The sequence below is a fragment of the Chinchilla lanigera genome, unplaced genomic scaffold (genome assembly GCF_000276665.1).
Source record: "Chinchilla lanigera isolate Chin_1 unplaced genomic scaffold, ChiLan1.0 scaffold00016, whole genome shotgun sequence".
Taxonomy (NCBI): domain Eukaryota; kingdom Metazoa; phylum Chordata; class Mammalia; order Rodentia; family Chinchillidae; genus Chinchilla; species Chinchilla lanigera.
In genome coordinates, this window is record NW_004955417.1 from 29,306,681 (window position 1) to 29,313,932 (window position 7,252).

A 7,252-nucleotide genomic window follows, 5' to 3' on the forward strand; every position below is an offset into this window, starting at 1 on the left:
AATATACATATAATTATATTTAACTTATATATTTGATTTCATTATATTTCTTTTAAATATATTTTAATACCTAAGATTTAATATCTACTATGTTTTAATACACATATTCCATTTTCAAAATATCATTAGTTTTTTCCTCATCCATCTATTGTCCTAGAAGAAGAAAATCAGGAAAGTTTTGTCTCAAAAATCTCTCAGTCAAAATAATTTATATCTTTATACTATTAGTAATACTTGTAGTAAGAGCTAACATTTTTCCTTCCAGATTTAGGAGAGAGAATGTTTCAAGTGTATTTTGTGCAGTATATCTTTCCCTTTCAAAAACTTGTTTAAACCAATAAAATTATAGGCACTGTTAAGTGAGGACACTAGAATTCATAGAGATATGCAACATGTTTAAGGTAAAAAAAACTACATGTAGCAGAAATAGCATTCAAAGTGATACTGTAGTCTTCATACAGCATCACATTGTCTTTTTCAATTTTGGAGGTAAAAACTTGCTTATTTATATGTGTTGTAAGGTGTGTTCGGAAAAAGTTTTGAAGGGGAAGGAAAAGGGAAGGAAGGAGAAGAGAAAAAGGAAAGAGAGAAGAGGTAGTTGAAAGAATGACTGACTGGAAAGTGAATGTCCTGGAACGGGCTCTGAGTTCAGGGTCGTGGACCTGTGAATGCTGGGCATGTGGAGAACCGCACATGTGTTCATGAGGTCTCCCAGCTGTCACCGTGCTTAATTTCCCTTCAATGGTCCTTGTCTTTTACTTCCAAATTCCACTTAAAAATGCTTGCTTTCATGTGAAAGTGCCACGGTCAATAAACAGGAGAAGGCAATGGAAAGGTGATCAGAGCTCTCCTTTGTGAGCCCTCCAAGTGCTAACTCTTCACCTGGACTTGTGGCCCAATCCCACTGTCCTCAGTTTAGCACAAGGAAATGAGCCTCAGAAAGATTAACTTGGCGAGAAACAAAATACAACTCACAGCTACTAAGTTGTAGAAATGGAATCCAAACCAAGGGCTGACTTTATCTTACTGCCTTAGCAGGGTAAAGTTGGGGGAATTGAGAGGTTCTCAGATACAAGCAAGGTCAGAAAGGCATATCTACCTGTTAACTTACCCTGAACCACATCCAGTCATACGTCGGGACAACAACAAGCAAAACACTGCGACTCCTGCCCTGTTTCCAGGCGAAAGTAGAGGTCAAATCCAAAGGCATCCTTCACCAATAAATGGAAAGAAACAAGAGGAGCTGAAGCCAGACCCAGCAACCAGCTCTGACACAGCTATCTGGGGCGGAGTGTGATCTCCCCTGTGTCCTCATGGACGCTGGCCTTGTTCACCCCTTAATTTACATGGCAGCAAAACACTTTCGCCCCAACATCATCTGCTAAGAAATGCTGGATCAGACTAACTTAAGCTATCTTTGTCAATTCCTAAGTAAGTAAAAACAAGACGGGTCATGTGGCAGGAAAGATACAGCTCAAGCTGGTTGGTCACAGGTCCTGTAGGCATATTTCCTACAGGTATAGAAGTAACTCCTTAACATACCTTCCCCATGAGAAGGCAGGTTCCTCCTCCACTGGTAATAGTAATGCACAGTTGTTCCTGTCTGTTTCCTCAAGTTGAGTCTGTCCTGGCTGTCCTCATAACGTGCAAGGCAACAGAAGGTCCTGTACTATCATAGACCTCTTGAAGCTATTACAGTGCAGCACAGAGAATTCGAACAAACTGCCTAAAGAATGACAGACATTGAATGTAGCAAGTGAGCTACGGTCTTGCGAGGTTCTCATGACGTGGACCAGTAAGAAAGAGAGGAAGCAAGCACTGGGAGGTCATTGGCACAGCAGGTACCTGTGAAAGGACGGCTCTGGGCAAGGTAAGACAGTCACGGGTGTTTCTACAGTGGACACAACGTGGGCTTTTTGGCATTGATTAAATGTTCTAAAGCCAGCTATGTAGATATTTGCACGGTATCTGGAAGAGGGTGTGCTCAAAATTGATATTTAATGAGTAAATCAATGTGATATTTGCAGTTGTGCAGACTTACATCCCGGTAGAGCCTACGTTGCTGAAGCTTATCTCCATGGGAGCAGTTTCTGTCTCTAGCCCAGTTGGACCAGGAGTCGAACACAGAAGGGGGCTTCTTCTTAGAAAGATAGAGCATACACAAGAGTAGTAGTTAGGAAAGGAGTTGGTGGAAATGCCAAGCTGTGAGTACTCTACCACACCTCAGTGATTAGAAATGCAAGCAGGAACAGCAGAAAATACAGTCATTAATGTGATGCCTTGTCAAGGTTTGAGGGAAAAGGAGAAGTTACTAGAAAGCACAGCATATTGAATATAGAGGAGAAAAAGTTAAAAGCAAGGCTTATAACATATTAATTTAATCTGCCTATTACTTTCCTGTTTAGGAAATACATTAATTTCCAGTTTATTAACAGTATATTAATTTCCTATTTAGCTTCCTGGTGGCTGTTTTAAAAGAAAACCTGACCTCAGTGGTTTAACAGCAGGAATTTATTCCCCCACACCTCTCTAAGCTACAAGTCCAAAATCAAGGTGTCGGTACCACCTTGCTCCCCTTCTCCCGCGAGGAAGAAGCTCGCCTGTGGCTTGTTGCCACCACCTCTGATGACACTTGGCTTGCAGGTGGCCACTCCAGTCTGTGCCTTCCTCGTCACCTACTTTGGAGCACTTTCTTATAGTAGCGTTAGTAGCATTAGAGCAGTAACACAGACTTCGGCTCTGAACAGTGGGTGCGTGTGACAAATACATTAAAAATGGGGAATGGAATGCTAAGAGTTTGGAGTTCTGAGGTGCATGGTAGGAAAAGCCCAGATGATGCTGAAGAGAACTATAATGCAGTACAAAATGAAGTGAGAATAGCTATTTGCACTGGTCAGAGTTCACTACAAGAACAGAATCGACTGAATTATATGCTTGTGTGTGCATAGTTATGCAGGGAGATTTGCTAGGTAGCTTTCTGGGTCAGAGGCAGGGGAGTCAACAGTGGCTTCTATCTGGACACTGGAGGGCCAGAGTCCAAGGAGCTGGAAGTCACAGAACTCAGGGCTCAAGGATGCAGCATCTGCCTAAGACAAAAGGCACAGAAGCTCCCTGAAGCTCCTGGTCCGAGCCTGATGAGAAGGCTAGAGGAACGGTAGACCAATGTCTCCAGACAACGACAGCTAAGGATACCACCGTCAAGCAGAACAGAGCTTTGTAAACACATGCCAGAGCCCTTCTCTTTATTCCATCCAGGTGACCAGACTAGAGGTGTCTCTCACAACGGGTGTGAGTCTTTCCCACACAGGTGCCGCCTCAGCTATGAGAGTCATCTCTGGAAACCCCACAGACACACCCGGACATGCATATTACTAATTCGTCAGTGTTTCCCAATCCCACCAAGCTGACGCACTGGGATTAACAGTCACACGGTCCCGTCCTACCTGCCATTGTATTTTGGAAGAGGTAACTTATTTTCTCGTTTCACCGATGTACACATGGAGAAGAAACTCTGCCTCAAGCTGTAGATCAGTTTCTCCCTGAACTTCTAACATGCCCTACAGATTTCAGATTTGCCACCTTGACAACTGTGTGAGCTAAAAATCCCTTAAAAACTAAATTTCATGAGAATGTAGGTACATACATATATATATAAAATCTTTTTTGTGCTGTTCCTATGGAGAATGCTGACAGAAACAGCAATTTTATAAATATCTACTATGCTTAATACCTAAGTTATCTTCCTACTTGGCTCACTGTTAGAATTGATCATGTAGCAGGTTTGATCTCCTCAAAGCTTTAGAAAGTACTGTGATCCATGTTAATTGCTAGTGAAAAATTTTGTCCTCTCTGTTGTTCTTAGAGTCCTGGAAAATAAATATAAAGGTTAATTGTACCTAATTAAACTTTTAGCAATGCATACTATTATGTTTTCTTGGTCTGATTAATGTTTCAGTATACTATACGTATCTCCCAAAGCACAGATATGGATGTTAGAGCTGCAATACATATTTAAACATTAGTCAGTGAGGCTAATGACAATAATTGGGTGACTGCAAACAATACAAAAAGTTATTTCCCCCTGTTCTTTACCACACGTCTTTCTTTTCCTTAAAAAGCTTTCAAGTCATTTCTAAAAGTTTCCGCTAAAGGAAGATCCATCTACAGCCTATGAGTGAGACTGCATTTGAGGTAGGAAACCTATGTGCATTTGTAAATATATTAAGCTCAAGTCACTATCCACAGAGACACCTATTGTACAGGCACATTGCTCTCCTACGGCTCACTTCAGGATTCCACTGAAAAGCCTAAGAAGCTGAAGGTGCAACCAAGTATTGTCACATCACTGAAAGAAAAATCTTGACACTGAAGCTATAGCCTTACTGTCGTATCCTGAAAATGGACCACTGAGAAGTATATAGAGCTCTCCATGGAACTTTCCCAAGGACATCTTCATACTTTCTATTCGTCCAATTTTAAGCTCCTGTTTGACAGTGACAATGAGACTTGCTGCAGCAAAAGGACATGTGAAAGAAGCCAGTATAGCTACTGCCACTGGGGTTGCACAGTCTTGGACTTCAGAGCTCATCTTACTTAAATCTGGAAAACTGAGGCCCTAATCCTCTTGTACCCAGCAGTCAGAGCTTCTGTGTACTATCAGAAAATTCAGCTAGAAAGTTAGTAAAAGAATTTTAGAATTTCTACCATAATTTTTGGTTGTCAGGCTACTAAAAATAATTATGACTAAATGAATAAAATATGCAATGACAGTTCATACCTGCATGAAATTCACATTCATTGTGTAAATTTATAGAAAACATCCCAGATCATCTATTATAGTGATCTATGCCTATAATCTCAGCACTCTGGGAGGCTGAGGCAGGGAGGAGCACAAGTTTGTGACCAGCCAGGGCAACTTAGCAAGACCCATGTCTCAAAATTTAAAAACAGCCAGGGCTGTAGCTTAGTGGGAAGGCCCTGGGTTCAATCCCCACTATCACCAAACTAACACAAAACAAAATGAAAAAAGAAGGAAAACACACCAGACTCAGCTGGGTATCTTCTTCCATTTGTATTTAAATCCCTAGCTTGGACAGCTCTGTGGATTGAGAGGAAATTACTCTGCTCTACTGAATTCCCAAGGCACTCATTAAGATTTCGTCTACCTTTTGTGACCTCTCGAAGGTTTCCAGCCCTATGTGAGCTCCAGAGGTTGTTTAACAAAGCTCTTGTTAGTCGTTATTTTCCTTGTCGATGCTTTCTTCTGGATTATGGAAGCCTTTTGCTAGGTGTGCACAGCTCATTATTTTGTACACTGAAACGCAAGAGGACCCTTGCACAGATTGGGGGAGCCACGGTCCTGCAAAAGGCTTTCTCTGTGGCAGTCATGCCCCCCAGCGCTCAAGGTTGTCTTTCTTCTGTCTTGGTCATCTCACATCTCTGTGTCCTCCCGCACCTGCACAGCTATGTGGAGGGGTCCCTGGAGAGGAATTGTGTGATTGCGGACCCAGCTCACTTCACTTTCTTCTCTCTGGGGTTGCAGACCTGCACTCCATCATCAAAAACAGTCGCTTTGCACCTTTCACCGAGTTCTATGGTTGTTTTTGGCAGCAGGCTGGTGCACTACAACCTCCACACCACGGGCAGAGGCAGGAGCCTCTGGGAGCATGTTTCCCGGTTGGGAGTCATGGGACCGTCCAGATGGCTTGTATTCAAATCTCAACGTGGAAAAGCTGCCGTGTGCTTCCTGCTGCATAGACCAAAGCTGACATCCTTCCTGTCCTCTCTGTTGGCTGTTGAGTTGTTTCCAGACCACTCTTTCACAGGCTCGTGACCTCTCACCAAGGGAGGCCTCTTCCTTAATTATCTCATGAGGGTTACAATTTAAATCCCCTGTGCCTGGATTTACCTCCCATGGCAGTCAGTTTTGTCAGGGGACACACTCTGATTTTGAGTCTCCTCCTTCCTGCCCCCGGTTGTCTCCCTTAGTGTCCTCTGAGTGGAGATACACACTTAAAATAATATTTACTAGGATGCCTAGGTCAGAGTGTGGGGAAAGAGGAACTCTGGGGAACTGTGCGACTGTCGAATTTGTAATCTTACTGAGCAAAATTTTGCAGTTTTCCAGCTTCTGAAGGTGCACACCCTATGAACCCCAAAGTTCACTCTACAACCACGTTTGTACACATGTAAAGTGACACATGTACAAAAAATATTTATTATGCCATAATTTGTAATAGAGAAACTTGAAAGCAACTTAAATGCCACTCATTAGGGGACCAGTTAAATAACCTATAATCACTAAATGTAGTTTAAAGAAAAAAGAAAGGAATTAAAGTTCCTTCAATTTCACTTATGGAAGTGAAAGAACCTTTAAAAACATTTTTTATTTTTTATGACACATAACATTTTTACATTCTTATCAGGTACAGTGTGACCTGATTCACATGTACACTAGGTAATGATCAACTCGGAGTAATTAGCATACTCAATGCCTTGAAGTTTTATCATTTTTTGTGTTAAATACATTAAATATCCTCTCTTTTATATTGAGATATACAACCCATTGTTATGTAAAACATTCTGTGAAAAAAGTGCAATAAATTATAGCATACATATTATCACATCTGTGTGTTTGTGTACACTTTTCTACATTCATAACAAGACCAAAACTACACAGGATGATTTCTGTGGAAAGAGGCATGTAGCTGTCTACTGGAGCTGAAGAGGTTACCTTACTATAAATTCTTTTGTACATTTTATTGTAAAATCAAACACTTTGCCTCTTAAAAATAAAATGCTAAAAAATGAAGTTTGCTATATTTATGCCTTATAGAATAATTTTAAAGGGATTTTTGAGTTACTCAGTTTATAGTGTATTCAGAACTGAAAGTCTGAGTATGACCTGTGTAGTTGCAGCTTTCCATGTTCGTAAACTCCATCATTGGTAAGAGCTAGAAGAGCACTTATAGATACTACAGTCCTTACTATTCAGACACATTAAAGGGGTGCTATTTTTTAATGATCCATGGGAAAAACATATTAAGTGATTGGCAGTGATTCGAATCAATGCTAAGATATGGTTATCTAAAAATGTAGAATTCTAACTCAGGTTATGCAAATGGAAAAGTGTGCCTAGAATAAATTAGTAGTTCTGTTTTGTTTTGCACTGATTCATCCATGTTTGTTTTGATTGCTACTCATTAAGGGGAAGATATACTGCCTTAAGTCAAGATACCAAGGAGCGGATTTG